Raw genomic sequence first — 18,341 nt, forward strand, 5'->3', positions numbered from 1 at the left:
GCGCATGTAGGCCCATTAAGCCCTCGGGGGGGTTCCGGTAACCTCCCGGTACTCCGGTATATGTCCGAAACCTTTCCTGTGTCCAAACATAGTCGTCCAATATATCTATCTTTACATCTCGACCATTTCGATACTCCTTGACATGTCCGTGATCATATCCGGGACTCCGAACTACCTTCGGTACATCAAAACACAAAAACTCATAATACCGATCGTCACCAAACTTTAAGCGTGCGGACCCTACGGGTTCGAGAACTATGTAGACATGACTGAGACACGTCTCCGGTCAATAACCAATAGCGTAACCTGGATGCTCATATTGGATCCCACATATTCAGACCTTTATCGGTCAAACCGCATAACAACATACATTGTTCCCTTTGTCATCGGTATGTTACTTGCCCGAGATTCGATCGTTGGTATCTCAATACCTAGTTCAATCTTGTTACCGGAAAGTCTCTTTACTCGTTCCGTAATACATCATCCTGCAACTAACTCATTAGTTACAATGCTTGCAAGGCTTAGAGTGATGTGCATTACTGAGTGGGCCTAGAGATACCTCTCCGACAATCGGAGTGACAAATCCTAATCTCGAAATACGCCAACTCAACAAGTACCTTCGGAGACACCTGTAGAGCACCTTTATAATCACCCAGTTACGTTGTGACATTTGGTAGCACACAAAGTGTTCCTCCGGTAAATGGGAGTTGCATAATATCATAGTCATAGGAACATATATAAGTCATGAAGAAAGCAATAACAACATACTAAACGATCAAGTGCTAAGCTAACGGAATGGGTCTAGTCAATCACATCATTCTCCTAATGATGTGATCCCGTTAATCAAATGACAAATCATGTCTATGGCTAGGAAACATAACCATCTTTGATCAACGAGCTAGTCAAGTAGAGGCCTACTAGTGACACTCTGTTTGTCTATGTATTCACACATGTATCATGTTTCCGGTTAATACAATTCTAGCATGAATAATAAACATTTAACATGATATAAGGAAATACATAATAACTTTATTATTTCCTCTAGGGCATATTTCCTTCAGTCTCCCACTTGCACTAGAGTCAATAATCTAGATTACACAGTAATGATTCTAATACCCATGGAGCCTTGGTGCTGATCATGTTTTGCTCGTGGAAGAGGCTTAGTTAACGGGTCTGCAACATTCAGATCCGTATGTATATTGGAAATCTCTATGTCTCCCACCTGGACTTGATCCTGGATGGAGTTGAAGCGTCTCTTGATGTGCTTGGTTCTCTTGTGAAATCTGGATTCCTTTGCCAAGGCAATTGCACTAGTATTGTCATAAAAGATTTTCATTGGACCCGATGCACTAGGTATGACACCTAGATCGGATATGAACTCCTTTATCCAGACTCCTTCATTTGCTGCTTCCGAAGCAGCAATGTACTCCACTTCACATGTAGATCCCGCCACGATGCTCTGTTTAGAACTCCTCCAACTGACAGCTCCACTGTTTAATATAAACATGCATCCGGTTTGCGATTTAGAATCGTCCGGATCAGTGTCAAAGCTTGCATCAACGTAATATTGGAAATATGCCCTAGAGGCAATAATAAATTGATTATTATTATATTTCCTTGTTCATGATAATCGTTTATTATCCATGCTAGAATTATATTGATAGGAAACTCAGATACATGTGTGGATACATAGACAACACCATGTCCCTAGTAAGCCTCTAGTTGACTAGCTCGTTAATCAATAGATGGTTACGGTTTCCTAACCATGGACATTGGATGTCGTTGATAACGGGATCACATCATTAGGAGAATGATGTGATGGACAAAGACCCAATCCTAAGCCTAGCACAAGATCATGTAGTTCGTATGCTAAAGCTTTTCTAATGTCAAGTATCATTTCCTTAGACCATGAGATTGTGCAACTCCCGGATACCGTAGGAGTGCTTTGGGTGTGACAAACGTCACAACGTAACTGGGTGGCTATAAAGGTACACTACAGGTATCTACGAAAGTGTCTGTTGGGTTGGCACGAATTGAGACTGGGATTTGTCACTCCGTGTAAACGGAGAGGTATCTCTGGGCCCACTCGGTAGGACATCATCATAATGTGCACAATGTGATCAAGGAGTTTATCACGGGATGATGTGTTACGAAACGAGTAAAGAGACTTGCCGGTAACGAGATTGAACAAGGTATCGGGATACCGACGATCGAATCTCGGGCAAGTATCGTACCGCTAGACAAAGGGAATTGTATACGGGATTGATTAAGTCCTTGACATCGTGGTTCATCCGATGAGATCATCGTGGAACATGTGGGAGCCAACATGGGTATCCAGATCCCGCTGTTGGTTATTGACCGGAGAGTCATCTCGGTCATGTCTGCATGTCTCCCGAACCCGTAGGGTCTACACACTTAAGGTTCGGTGATGCTAGGGTTATAGAGATATTAGTATGCGGTAACCCGAAAGTTGTTCGGAGTCCCGGATGAGATCCCGGACGTCACGAGGAGTTCCGGAATGGTCCGGAGGTAAAGAATTATATATAGGAAGTGCTATTTCGGGCATCGGGACAAGTTTCGGGGTCACCGGTATTGTACCGGGACCACCGGAGGGGTCCCGGGGGTCCACCGGGTGGGGCCACCTGCCCCGGGGGGGCACATGGGATGTAGGGGGTGCGCCTTGGCCTATATGGGCCAAGGGCACCAGCCCCAAGAGGCCCATGCGCCAAGAGATAAGGGAAAGGAAGAGTCCTAAAGGGGGAAGGCACCTCCGAGGTGCCTTGGGGAGGAGGGACTCCTCCCTGGCTGCACCCTTCCTTGGAGGAAGGGCCAAGGCTGCGCCCCCCTCTCCCTTGGCCCTATGTATAGTGGGGGGAAGGGAGGGCAGCAACACCTAAGCCCTGGCGCCTCCCTCTCCCTCCCATGACACATCTCCCTCCTCCCATAGCGCTTGGCGAAGCCCTGTTGGAATCCCGCTACTTCCACCAACACGCCGTCGTGCTGCTGGATCTCCATCAACCTCTCCTCCCCCCTTGCTGGATCAAGAAGGAGGAGACGTCGCTGTTCCGTACGTGTGTTGAACGCGGAGGTGCCGTCCGTTCGGCGCTAGGATCATGGGTGATTTGGATCACGACGAGTACGACTCCATCAACCCCGTTCTCTTGAACGCTTCCGCGCGCGATCTACAAGGGTATGTAGATCCACTCCTCCCTCATTGCTAGATGACTCCATAGATAGATCTTGGTGACACGTAGGAAAATTTTGAATTTATGCTACGTTCCCCAACACGTAACCATTTACGACGAGCTCTTTGTCACCTCCATAAACGAGAAACATATCCTTAGTCCTTTTCAGGTACTTCAGGATGTTTTTGACCGCTGTCCAGTAGGCCACTCCTGGATTACTTTGGTACCTCCCTGCTAAACTAATAGCAAGGCACACATCAGGTCTGGTACACAACATTGCATACATGATAGAGCCTATGGCTGAAGCATAGGGAACATCTTTCATTTTCTCTCTACCTTCTGCAGTGGTCGGGCATTGAGTCTTACTCAACTTCACACGTTGTAATACAAGCAAGAACCCTTTCTTTGCCTGGTCCATTTTGAACTTTTGCAAAACTTTGTCAAGGTATGTGCTTTGTGAAAGTCCAATTAAGTGTCTTAATCTATCTCTATAGATCTTGATGCCCAATATGTAAGCAGCTTCACCGAGGTCCTTCATTGAAAAACTCTTATTCAAGTATCCTTTTATGCTATCCAGAAATTCTATATCATTTCCAATCAACAATATGTCATCCACATATAATATTAGAAATGCTACAGAGCTCCCACTCACTTTCTTGTAAATACAGGCTTCTCCAAAAGTCTGTATAAAACCATATGCTTTGATCACACTATCAAAGCGTTTATTCCAACTCCGAGAAGCTTGCACCTGTCCATAAATGGATCACTGGATCTTGCACACTCTATTAGTACCTTTTGGATCGATAAAACCTTCAGGTTGCATCATATACAACTCTTCTTCCAGAAATCCATTCAGGAATGCAGTCTTTACATCCATTTGCCAAATTTCATAATCATAAAATGCGGCAATAGCTAACATGATTCGGACGGGCTTAAGCATCGCTACGGGTGAGAAGGTCTCATCATAGTCAACTCCTTGAACTTGTCAAAAACCTTTTGCAACAAGTCGAGCTTTGTAGACAGTAACATTACCATCAGCGTCTGTCTTCTTCTTGAAGATCCATTTCAATGGCTTGCCGATCATCGAGCAAGTCAACCAAAGTCCACACTTTGTTCTCATACATGGATCCCATCTCAGATTTCATGGCCTCAAGCCATTTTGCAGAATCTAGGCTCATCATCGCTTCCTCATAGTTCGTAGGTTCGTCATGGTCTAGCAACATGACCTCCAGAACAGGATTACCGTACCACTCTGGTGCGGATCTTACTCTAGTTGACCTACGAGGTTCGGTAGTAACTTGATCTGAAGTTTCATGATCAACATCATTAGCTTCCTCACTAATTGGTGTAGGTGTCACAGGAACCGGTTTCTGTGATGAACTACTTTCCAATAAGGGAGCAGGTACAGTTACCTCATCAAGTTCTACTTTCCTCCCACTCACTTCTTTAGAGAGAAACTCCTTCTCTAGAAAGGATCCATTCTTAGCAACGAATGTCTTGTCTTCGGATCTGTGATAGAAGGTGTACCCAACAGTTTCCTTTGGGTATCCTATAAAGACACATTACTCTGATTTGGGTTCGAGCTTATCAGGTTGAAGCTTTTTCACATAAGCATCGCAGCCCCAAACTTTAAGAAACGACAACTTTGGTTTCTTGCCAAACCATAGTTCATAAGGCGTCGTTTCAACGGATTTTGATGGTTCCCTATTTAACGTGAATGCAGCCATCTCTAAAGCATAACCCCAAAACAATAGCGGTAAATCAATAAGAGACATCATAGATCGCATCATATCCACTAAAGTATGATTACGACGTTCAGACACACCATTACGCTGTGGTGTTCTGAGTGGCGTGAGTTGCGAAACTATTCTGCATTGTTTCAAATGTAGACCAAACTCGTAACTCAAATATTCTTCTCCACGATCAGATCGTAGAAACTTAATTTTATTCTTACGATGATTTTCCACTTCACTCTGAAATTCTTTGAACTTTTCAAATGTTTCAGACTTATGTTTCATTAAGTAGATATACCCATATCTGCTCAAATCATCTGTGAAGGTGAGAAAATAACGATACCCGCCGCGAGCCTCAATATTCATTGGACCACATACATCAGTATGTATGATCTCCAACAAATCTGTTGCTCGCTCCATTGTTTCGGAGAATGGAGTTTTAGTCATCTTACGCATGAGGCATGGTTCGCAAGTACCAAGTGATTCATGATCAAGTGATTCCAGAAGTCCATCAGTATGGAGTTTCTTCATGCGCTTTACACCAATATGACCCAAACGGCAGTGCCACAAATAAGTTGCACTATCATTATCAACTCTGCATCTTTTGGCTTCAACATTATGAATATGTGTGTCACTACTATCGAGATTTAACACAAATAGACCACTCTTCAAGGGTGCATGACCATAAAAGATATTACTCATATAAATAGAACAACCATTATTCTCAGATTTAAATGAATAACCGTCTCGCATCAAACAAGATCCAAATATAATGTTCATGCTCAACGTTGGCACCAAATAACAGTTATTCATGTCTAAAACTAATCCCGAGGGTAGATGTAGAGGTAGCGTGCCGATGGCGATCACATCGACTTTGGAACCATTTCCCACGCGCATCGTCACCTCGTCCTTAGCAAGTCTTCGCTTAATCCGTAGTCCTTGTTTCGAGTTGCAAATATTAGCAACAGAACCCGTATCAAATACCCAGGTGCTACTGCGATCTCTGGTAAGGTACACATCAATAACATGTATATCACATATACCTTTGTTCACATTGCCATCCTTCTTATCCGCCAAATACTTGGGGTAGTTCCACTTCTAGTGACCAGTCTGTTTGCAGTAGAAGCACTCAGTCTCAGGCTTAGGTCCATACTTGGGTTTCTTCTCCTGAGCAGCAACTTGTTTGTTGTTCTTCTTGAAGTTCCCCGTCTTCTTCCCTTTACCCTTTTTCTTGAAAGTGGTGGTCTTGTTGACCATCAACACTTGATGCTCCTTCTTGATTTCTACCTCTGCTGCCTTTAGCATTGCGAAGAGCTCGGGAATTGTTTTATTCATCCCTTGCATATTATAGTTCATCACGAAGCTCTTGTAGCTTGGTGGTAGTGATTGAAGAACTCTGTCAATGACACTATCAACAGGAAGATTAACTCCCAGTTGAGTCAAGTGATTATGATACCCAGACATTTTGAGTATATGTTCACTGAAAGAACTATTCTCCTCCATCTTGCAGCTATAGAACTTATTAGAGACTTCATATCTCTCAATCCGGGCATTTGCCTGAAATATTAACTTCAACTCTTGGAACATCTCATATGCTCCATGACGTTCAAAACATCGTTGAAGTCCCGGTTCTAAGCCGTAAAGCATGTCATACTGAACTATCGAGTAGTCATCAGTTTTACTCTACCAGACGTTCTTAACGTCATCAGCAGCATCTGCAGCAGGCCTGGCACCCAACGGTGCTTCCAGGGCGTAATTCTTCTGTGCAGCAATGAGGATAATCCTCAAGTTACGGACCCAGTCCATGTAATTGCTACCATCATCTTTCAACTTTGCTTTCTCAAGGAACGCATTAAAATTCAACGAAACAACAACACGAGCCATCTATCTACAATAACATAGACAAGAAAAATACTATCAAGTACTAAGTTCATGATAAATTTAAGTTCAATTAATCATATTACTTAAGAACTCCCACTTAGATAGACATCCCTCTAATCATCTAAGTGATAACGTGATCCATATCAACTAAACCATAACCGATCATCACATGAAATGGAGTAGTTTTCAATGGTGAACATCACTATGTTGATCATATCTACTATATGATTCACGCTCGACCTTTCGGTCTTAGTGTTCCGAGGCCATATCTGCATATGCTAGGCTCGTCAAGTTTAACCTGATTATTCTGCGTGTGTAAAACTGTCTTACACCCGTTGTAGATGAACGTTGAGCTTATCACACCCGATCATCACATGGTGTCTCGGCACGACGAACTTTGGCAATGGTGCATACTCAGGGAGAACACTTTTATCTTGAAATTTAGTGAGAGATCATCTTATAATGCTACCGTCAAACAAAGCAGAATAAGATACATGAAGGATAAACATCACATGCAATCAATATAAGTGATATGATATGGCCATCATCATCTTGTGCCTTTGATCTCCATCTCCAAAGCACCGTCATGATCACCATCGTCACCGGCGCGACACCTTGATCTCCATCGTAGAATCGTTGTCGTCTCGCCAACTATTGCTTCTATGACTATCGCTACCGCTTAGTGATAAAGTGAAGCAATTACAGGGCAATTGCATTGCATACAATAAAGCGACAACCATATGGCTCCTGCCAGTTGCCGATAACTCCGTTACAAAACATGATCATCTCATACAATAAATATAGCATCATGTCTTGACCATATCACATCACAACATGCCCTGCAAAAACAAGTTAGACATCCTCTACTTTGTTGTTGCAAGTTTTACGTGGCTACTACGGGCTGAGCAAGAACCGTTCTTACATACGCATCAAAACCACAACGATAGTTCGTCAAGTTAGTGCTGTTTTAACCTTCTCAAGGACCGGGCGTAGCCACACTCGGTTCAACTAAAGTTGGAGAAACTGACACCTTCCAGCCACCTGTGTGCAAAGCACGTCGGTAGAATCAGTCTCGCGTAAGCGTATGCGTAATGTCGGTCCGGGATGCTTCATCCAACAATACCGCCGAACCAAAGTATGACATGCTGGTAAGCAATATGACTTGTATCGCCCACAACTCACTTGTGTTCTACTCGTGCATATAAGATCTACGCATAAACCTGGCTCGGATGCCACTGTTGGGGAACGTAGTAATTTCAAAAAAAATCCTACGCACACACAGGATCATGGTGATGCATAGCAACTAGAGGGGAGAGTGTGTCTACGTACCCTCGTAGACCAAATGCGGAAGCATTAGCACAACGCGGTTGATGTAGTCGTACGTCTTCACGATCCGATCGATCCAAGTACCGAACGCACGGCACCTCCGAGTTCTGCATAAAGGAAATATGCCCTAGAGGCAATAATAAAGTTATTATTTATTTCCTTATTTCATGATAAATGTTTATTATTCATGCTAGAATTGTATTAACCGGAAACATAATACATGTGTGAATACATAGAGAAACATTGAAAGGATCGATATGGCTGACTAGAGGGGGGGTGAATAGGCAACTACCAATTTTTAACTTTTCTTTATCAAATTAAACTTTGCATCAAAGTAGGTTGTCTAGATGTGCAACTAGGTGAGCAACCTATATGATGCAATACCAACAAGCAAACAAGCAAGCAAGACAAGTAACACTAAAGAGCTTGCACAAGTAAAGGTTAGAGATAACCAAGAGTGGATCCGGTGAAGACGATGATGTGTTACTGAAGTTCCTTCCCTTTGAGGGGAAGTACATCTCCGTTCGAGCGGTGTGGAGGCAGGATGCTCCCCAAGAAGCCACTAGGGCTACCGTATTCTCCTCACGCCCTCACACAATGCGAGATGCCGTGATTCCACTATTGGTGCCCTTGAAGGAGGCGACCGAACCTTTACAAACAAGGTTGGGGCAATCTCCACAACTTAATCGGAGGCTCCCAACAAAACCACGAAGCTTCACCACAATGGACTATGGCTCCGTGGTGACCTCAACCGTCTAGGGTGCTCAAACACCCAAGAGTAACAAGATCCGCTAGGGATGAGTGGGGGAATCGAAAATCCCTTGGTGGAAGTGTAGATCGGGGCCTTCTCAACCACTCCTGAGCAAATCAACAAGTTTGATTGGCTAGAGAGATAGATCGGGCAAAAATGGAGCTTGGAGCATTTAATGGAGCTTGAGCAAAAAATGGAGCTTAGGGGAGGAAGAGGTAGGTCAAAGAGAAGAAGGGGACTCCCTTTTATAGTGGGGGCAACAATCCAACCATTGCCCCCCACCAACCAGCCCCGCACAGGGCGGTACTACCGCTAAGAGGGGGCGGTACTACCGCTAGGTTAGCGGTACTGCCGCACCAGCCAGCGGCACTGCCGCGCAGAGGAGACTAGTAGGGAATAGGACCCAACGCGGTACTACTGCGGTGGTAGGGGCGATACTACCGCTCCTGAAACGGTACTACCGCCTCTACAACCGCAACTAGTGCCGCAAAACCCGACACGAGAAAAAGACCCCTCGAGTCGAGGCGGTAGGAGCCAAACAGCCCAGCAGTACTACGGCAGCGGGGTCACGGGCGGTACTACCGCTGTGGAGCGGTACTGCCGCTTGTGACCCTTCGGCCGTACTACCGCTGGTAGTGTGGTACTACCGCTGGGACACTGAAGAGAGAGAGAGAATATCTCCAATGAGGCTGAGGATGAGGCGATGGTGCCAACCACCCCAGCGGTACTACTGCTGTGGAGACAAGGGCGGTACTACCGCTGTGGAGCGGTACCGCCGCTTGTGTCTCCTCAGCGGTACTATGGCTGGGTTGCGCAGTACTACCGCTGGGACCCAGACAGGACAAGGAAAAGTGGAGAGACCTGTTCAAAGGAATGGACAAGCTCGGAGGGTGAGAAGCTGATGTGTACGTGTTGATTCCACCCATGCAAAACCCCAGCGGACCCCCTCTTGATAGTACGGTGCCCTCTATGCAACTAGTCCACCGAGAGAGAAACGAAAGAGCTACACCGTCTTGAAGGACACTCCGAAGGGAAGGAAACGTCTCATGCCAGGGGTGAATCTGTGAACTATTCAAAGCACATGATTAGTCCGCAAACATGTTGTCATCAATCACCAAAACTACCTTGAGAGAGATATGCCGTAACAATCTCCCCCTTTTTAGTGGATTGATGACAACTAGGGATTTGCGCAAGGAAAAGAAATAAATGAAAGAAAACTAAGAACTACAAAATATAGACGGGCTCCCCCAGAATGTGTGCACCTGGTTAGAGGAGCATTCGGAAAGCAAGACACACACATCCGGATCAACACTCCCCCTATATTTTATAGTCCAACAATTCTAAGCACAATTCTAAGCACAAGATATATGAGAGAAGAGAATATAACAGGACAAGCATGCAACTCATAATAAACTACAGTACTGAATAGACATAAGTAATAAGGTAGCGATAGGGAGTATATGTCTGACACCATATGTCTAGAACTTAGGTCTCACGGGCACCAAACCAAACCAAACAAAGACACCGAGAGAACACACAAGAAAACACAAGACGACAAACACAAAGCACGACACAAATCCCTACACTCTCTCCCCCTTTGGCAGCGAGACACCAAAAAGGGAAAAGAGCGACACTACAACTCCAGGTGATGGCAAGCTGAGGATCTCGAAACATCAAATCTCAGCGTGATCGTCTGCATCTCCGTCGTTGGTCGAAAACTGCTCGTTGTCGGAGTCGGTCCAAGGGCAGTGCTGATGAATCCACTCCTCCTCTTCAGTGATCTGACCCTCAGAACCACTGGCAACTGTCGCTCCCAACTGACGCATGAGCTCCTTGTGGCGCATCCTGGCATGCTTCTCCGCCACATGAGTCATGTACTGACCATGAGACTCCATGCAAAAAAGCTTCTTCAACTTGTTTTTAAGCTTCTTCACCCATGAGGGTTCAGCACTAGAGGGGCCAATATCCTCCTCGTGATCATCAGTGGCTGCCCCACCCTCGGTCTCCATGGCAGCAGTAGCAGCAGCAGCAGACGGACCCCCTGTTTGAGGCGCTGGGGTGACCCAATTGTCCTTCTTCCTCAGACGCTTGATCTCATGAGAAACCAAGTCTCCAGTCTCTAGCAACACTCTGGGATAGGTCTGTGCCCAGGCCCTCTCAATGAGCCTCATGATGAATGGACCATATATCGGGCACTTGCGCTCAGACACGACAGAGAGAAGTTCAGACCACATGACATGAGAAATATCCAGGCTCTCTCCAGTGCTTGCTTCCTTCTCATGCTGATAGAAAAGGAGCATGTCCACGAGGTAAGAGTGGACCATATCCAGATTCCCGATCCGAGGGAAGAGAGTCTCACGGAAGATGCGATGAAGAATGTCCAGATACGGAGACAGCTCATAGGTCTTCTTCTCAGTTACTGGGTAAACTTTCACAGTGCAGTAGGGCCAAAGGGCTTGCTTGTGGGTGGACGTAGCATTGCGGTGAGGGCGGAAACCGACAGAAGTCTCAAGCCCGTGATCCACCACATCAAGTAACTCCATGAAAGCCTTCCACTTGACGGAAAGCAGCTTGCCATTGGTCATCCATGTCAGAGTCCTGTCGACATCCGTCCCAAGATGGGCGGTGGCATAGAATTGAGCCACCAAATCCGCATCGAAATCCTTGTTGAATTGCATGATCCTGAGAATGTTCAGCTGAGTGCACATCTGAAGGGCTTCGCCAAAGTACTCCGGGTCCCTCTCCATAGCATCAGTGTCAATGGAGCGAACATCAACAAAGAAATTCTTCTTGGCCTTGATCACATCAAAGTAGATGGCAAACTGAAAACGGTTCCGGAACGGGCGGTTGACCAAAGTGGGTTCTTGGTCCACCGCATAGGGGTTGTGGCGACGCTTCTCCCAAAACTCCTTGTTGGTCATCTCAGTCACAGTCTTCCCTTTTGGCTTGTTGACGGATCTCTTCGATTGCTGAGGAGGTGGAGGAACACTTGCGGATGCACTTGCTGGAGGCGGTTGGGTGCTCGAGGAGCCACCGGTTGGCTCAGAGGTGCGGTAACGTTTTGATGTTGCACGCTCGGGGTTGATACGGCGAGCTTGATGCTCAGAATGGTCATCACCTGGAGCCAAATACAAGAACACGCAAAACAACCAGAAAGAACGAGCATAAGCCAACAAACACAAAAAAAGAATCAAGGTAAGGCAGGAATATGATGGAATTTGGCATGCAGCGGTAGTACCGTGACATGTCCGCGGTAGTACCGCCCCAAGGAGGGTGGTAGTACCGCTCCAACGAGAGCGGTAGTACTGCTCGAGGCGGAGAAATAACAGTTTCCTATAGCACGAGGTGGAGAAACAGCGGTTTCCTACTACCATGGTCAGATTCGGCACTACCGGCCTGCCAAATTCAAAAATATTCCTACCAAACTCTAATCGAGATAGTCTAGTTGCCTTCTCCAACCAACTCAAGCCTAGATTTAGCCAAAAATCTAGAGGTGCTATCACCATTGCCCCTAAGAAACAAGATCTGAAAACGAGACAAAAGGAGACAAGGAACGGGGGCAATACCGGCATCCATGGAAGAGAACGGGGTGGGGATCGACTCCACCAAAGGAAATGGAGAGGGACGCCCCGGAGACGGAGATCCGCCGGAGCCCTCCCATGACAAGTTGAGGCTGGAGAGAGGAAGAGGAAAGAGGGGGCGAAGCGAATGGGTATGGGGGAGAAGAAACCTCCCCCTGCCCCGATATAACCCCCTGGTCCCGTCCCTCAGCGGTAGTACTGTGCTGGGGCGGTAGTACCGCTTATGAGCGGTAGTACCGCGCACCACCAGCGGTAGTACTGCCCAGCACGTTGCGGCAACCAAACAACATGGCTTTTGCTCGAAGGAAAGACAAGAACGGCAAGAAAAGAGAGCACACCAGCAAACGACCAAGACACACCTCTTCAAAAGAGGGCGGTGGCCGAGGCCACCTATGTATGAGTCAAGAGGTATGGCGCCGCGAAGATTTTAACCTTGGGCCCATGACCAAAACTCGTCTTTGAAACACAAGTACCATCAACAATGGCTAAAGTGAAAGACTTGATCAATTTATGCATAATGGGGGGAGGGAGAGTTCATTGAGAGAACAACACCCCCCCTATGTCCATGCCTACACCTAAACTAGACAGCAAACTGAGCGTGGTGGGGTGTGCAAGGGTTCAAGCCACATTGCTCGAATCAATGATATTTAGCTCATGCCTTAACTCGCGAAATCTTGCTTCATCCAAGGGCTTCGTGAAAATATCTGCAAGGTTGTCATGAGTGTTGACATAGTTGAGCTCAATCTCTCCTCGCCTAATGTGATCCCGGATGAAGTGATACCGAATCTCAATATTCTTTGTCTTGAAGTGTTGCACCGGGTTGAGAGAGATCTTGATGGCACTTTCATTGTCACACCAAAGAGGCACTTTGTCACAAGTGACACCATAATCCTTTAAAGTTTGCCTCATCCATAGGAGTTGTGCACAACAACTACCGGCGGCAACATACTCCGCCTCAGTGGACGAGAGAGACACACAACTTTGCTTTTTGGAAGACCAACTCACCAAAGAGCAACCAAGGAATTGGCACCCTCCAGAAGTGGACTTCCTATCCACTTTGTCTCCCGCCCAATCGGAGTCCAAGTACCCTACAAGCTTGAAGTTTGATCCTCTTGGGTACCATAAGCCAAAGTTTGGGGTATGAGCCAAATATCAAAAGATTCGTTTGACCGCCACATAGTGACTTTCCTTCGGTGCGGCTTGAAACCGTGCACAAATTCCCACACTCAACATGATGTCTAGTCTAGATGCAGAAAGGTAAAGCAAGGATCCAACCATGGAGCGATATACCTTTTGATCCACCACTTTACCATTGGGATCTAAGTCAAGTTGGCACTTTGTGGGCATTGGAGTGGAAGCCGGCTTGACATCACTTAGCTTGAATCTCTTGAGTACGTCTTGAGTGTATTTGGATTGATTGATGAAGGTTCCTTCTCTTCTTTGCTTCACTTCGAACCCTAGAAAGAACTTCAACTCTCCCATGGAGGACATCTCGAACTTTGAGGTCATGAGAGCGGCAAATTCCTCATTGAAAGCTTTGTTAGGAGAACCAAAGATAATATCATCAACATATAATTGGCACACAAACAACTCCCCTTTGACCTTCTTAGTAAAAAGAGTGGGGTCGATTAGCCCAACTTCAAAACCACGGTCTTGTAACAACTCGGTAAGGTGGTCATACCATGCAAGTGGGGCTTGTTTAAGGCCATAGAGTGCCTTATCGAGTTGATACACATGATCGGGAAAGTAGGGATCCTCGAACCCGGGGGGTTGCTTGACGTAAACCAATTCATTAATAGGACCATTAAGAAAAGCACTCTTCACATCCATTTGTTGTAACTTAAAGTTATGATGAGAAGCATATGCAATCAACATGCGAATGGATTCAAGACGAGCAACGGGAGCAAAGGTTTCACCGTAGTCGATACCCTCGACTTGGGAGTAGCCTTGTGCTACCAAACGAGCCTTGTTGCGAATGATAATCACATGGGCATCTTGCTTGTTCTTAAATATCCACTTGGTTCCTATCACATTGTGATTCCCGGTTGGTCTTGGCACCAATCTCCACACTTTGTCGCGCTCGAAGTTGTTGGGTTCTTCATGCATGGCATTGAGCCAATCCAGATCTTCTAGCACTTCATAGACCTTGTGGGGTTCCACACAAGAGACAAACGCGTGATGCTCACAATAATTTTCTAATTGTCTACGAGTTCTTACCCCCTTTCTTAAGCTTCCAAGCACATTCATCATGAGATGATCCTTGGTGGAGAGCTTGGAAGCAACCTTGGCGGCACGACGCTCTAATTCCTCCTCGGGGGTGAGACGAGGAGTGGTCACTTGATCATCTTGAGCGTCGTCTTGGGCTTGTTCTTGTTCTTGAACTTGCTCGGAGGAGAGAACTTGAACTTGGGCATCACTTGATGTGTCAACACCGTCTTGAGCGTGATCTTGCCCTTGGTCATGTTCTTGAAGATGAGGGTCTTCATGTTGAACTTCGGAAGCGTGTGGGCCTTGGGTTGGTGATGACTCCACTTGAGTGGAGCTTTGTCCTTCTCCTTCGGCCAAAAGGGGTTCCTCAATGGGTAGGATAAAGCCAACACCCATTCTTCTTATGGCTTGGGGAGGAATTTCATCACCTACATCACAAGTGCCACTTTGCTCCACTTGGGAGCCGTTATTCTCATCAAACTCCACGTTACACGTCTCCTCAATAAGTCCCGTGGATTTATTGAGGACACGGTAAGCATGAGAGTTTGTAGCATAGCCAACAAATATGCCCTCATAAGCTCTAGCCTCAAATTTAGACAACCGAACACCTTTCTTGAGAATGAAACACTTACACCCGAATACCCGGAAGTACTTGAGGTTGGGCTTGTTACTGGTGAGTATCTCGTATGGAGTCTTGTTCAAGCCCTTGCGGAGGTAGAGCCGATTGGATGCATGACACGCGGTGTTGATGGCTTCGACCCAAAATTTGTACGGAGACTTGAACTCCGCCATCATGGTCCTTGCCGCATCCATCAATGTCCGGTTCTTCCTCTCTGCAACACCGTTTTGTTGAGGGGTGTAGGGTGCGGAATATTGATGCTTGATTCCCTCATCACTAAGAAACTCATCTAAGGTGTAGTTCTTGAACTCGGTGCCGTTGTCACTTCTTATTGTCAAGATCTTTGCATTGTGTTGACGTTGTGCTTCATTTGCAAAGTCAATGACGGTTTGTTGGGTCTCGCTCTTCCTCTTGAAGAAATACACCCATGTGTACCTTGAGTAGTCATCCACAATCACCAAGCAATACTTCCTACCTCCAAGACTATCGAAGGATGGAGGACCAAAGAGATCCATGTGAAGGAGCTCCAAAGGCCTCTTTGAATAAATGATAGTCGTGGGAGGGTGAGCCTTCTCATGTAGCTTTCCTTCGATACAGGCACTGCAAGCACGATCTTTAGCAAAACTAACATTCGTTAGTCCAAGGACATGGTCCCCCTTGAGGAGACTTTGCAAAGATCTCATATTAACATGGGCTAAACGGCGATGCCAAAACCATCCCACATCAACTTTAGCCATTAGGCATGTCGCGGTCTTAGTGGGTCGCTCCGAAAAGTTAATCACATATAGACCGTTCTCGACATGCCCAACAAAAGCTACTTTAAGAGTCTTGCTCCACAAGAGGGCCATGGTATCGATATCAAAGAAAGTGGCAAAGCCCATGATTGCAAGTTGACGAACGGAAAGTAAATTGTATGCAAGGGACTCAACAAGCATGACCTTCACGATCGTGAGATCATGAGAGATGACCACCTTGCCAAGTCCCAATACCTTAGAAGATGAGGCGTCACCCCACTTGACATTGGTGGGCATAGATGGAACCTTGTGCATGTCCACCACCAAGTCCTTGCTTCCGGTCATATGATGTGTAGCTCCGCTATCGAGCAACCATGATCCCCCACCGGAAGCAAACACCTACAAGAGATCAATGCTTGGTTTTAGGTACCCATTTTGTAATGGGTCCTTTGATGTTAGTAACAAGGGTTTTTGGAACCCAAATAGACCATTCAATGTATTCATGAGGAGAACCAACAAATTTGGCATAAACATGCCCATCACTAGCATGGCATAACACATAAGAAGGATTAAAATCGCCGGCTTTGTTGGGAGGGGTGACATTGCCCTTCTTGACATTGTTCTTCTTCTTCTCCTCGGAGGCACTCTCTCCCTCCTTCACAAAGGTTTGCATGAGACGAGGAGGTCGTTTGGTCTTGTCATTCTTCTTCTTGTTCTTGGAGTCGGGCACGTACCCAACCCCTTCCTTGGCTACAACTCCCTTTTGGTTGATCAAGAAATCGTTGAGGTTCTTCTTGCCTTGTATGCAAGTCGCAAGACCTCTCCCAAGTTGCCCCTTTAGCTTAGCGTTCTCCTCAACGAGATGCACATGCTCACAACACGGGTTAGTAGCATTTGCATTATCAATTAACATCATACGAGGGTGTAACGCCCCAAGGCCGGAGCTTCAGTTGCCTTCTAGGGTTCCCGGGCTTCTCTGCGTGTTTTATTTTTACTTGCTCCTTTTATGTTTGCTTTGCATCATGTCATCATGTCATCATGTCATAAATCTTTTGCAACTCAACTAAATAAATTGCATGGATCTTCGGTCCATTTAAATCGAGGGAATTCACATGGTGATTCTCTTTAAAACATATCCTCTCGATATTTAGAGAGCTATAATAAATATTCCATCCCTTGGAAATTACCGCAACACACTTGCAAAATATTCCATGCTTTTCTTACTATATTCCTCGTCTCCAAACTTTACCCTAAATTCTTTCTTCACTTTCCGGAGTCCCACCAAAAACCTCAACATTTTTGGATACTTCTATAACCAAGCCCTAGTTCAAACCCATTTGGAATTAAATTCAAATGAGTTTGAATGGCATCTTCCAATCTTGCCTCTCCTATTTCTCGTGGACCGTGCACACTTTTACGAGTTCGTGAAAATAATCCATCTTCTTATTTTTCTTCTCTCTATTTTTTTCTTTCTTTCTTGTCTCCCTCTTTCTTCTTAGAAGTGAGGTTAAGAGAGAGAGAGCCCAACCCCGCAATCCCTTCAGCCGGCGGCCTCCCCGCTGGGCCGGCCTGCTAAGGCCCAGCTGCGCTCCAGCAGGCCCAGCCTGCGTGCCCTAACCCTAGGCCTCGGCCTCTCCCATCGCTCCCTCGGGTCCTCCCGCTACCGCCGCCACTCGCAGAGGAGAGAGCCGCTCCCTAGCATCGATCCCCGCTTCTCCTCTCGTTCCCTCACCGCCGCCGCACACACACACACACACCCGCACAGCTCCCCGCAGCCAACGCCAGGAGCTCGCGTCCCCTTGCCTCCCTCTCCTACACCGCTTTGCCGGATCGCCGCTGCCTTCCTGCCTCCGGCGAGGAACGCTGCCATGTACCTTCTCATGGACCGCACGGCCATGGAGACCACCGTGCCGGCCCCAAGCGCGTCGCCCGTGCTCCTTCCCTGCCTTAGACGCCTCGCCGCCCGTCTTTTCGCTGGAGCACATGCCAAGTCCACCTCCGCGGCTACCCGGCGACCTCGACCTTCAAGAACCCCGTGCGTGCGCCCGGATCTCTTCCTCCCCGTTCGGTCCTTCTCGCCGGGAGCCCGAGCTCCGCTGGATCCCCCTCGCCCTCGCCGTTCAACTTCCGACGTCGCCCTGCTGCTGCGTCCATTGCCTCCGCCAGCCTCCTCCCCGTGCTGACGAACTCCTGCCCGAGCTGCTCTCTCCGACCAACTCTGCTGCTTGCATCCGCCCGGTTCCCAGCGCCGCCACGCCTGTTGCCCAGATCCACCATCGTCTGCGTGCTGCTGCCCTGCTGCCTTTTGTTGTCGTTGCCAAGG

Source organism: Triticum urartu, chromosome 7 (genome assembly GCF_003073215.2).
Source record: "Triticum urartu cultivar G1812 chromosome 7, Tu2.1, whole genome shotgun sequence".
NCBI lineage: Eukaryota > Viridiplantae > Streptophyta > Magnoliopsida > Poales > Poaceae > Triticum > Triticum urartu.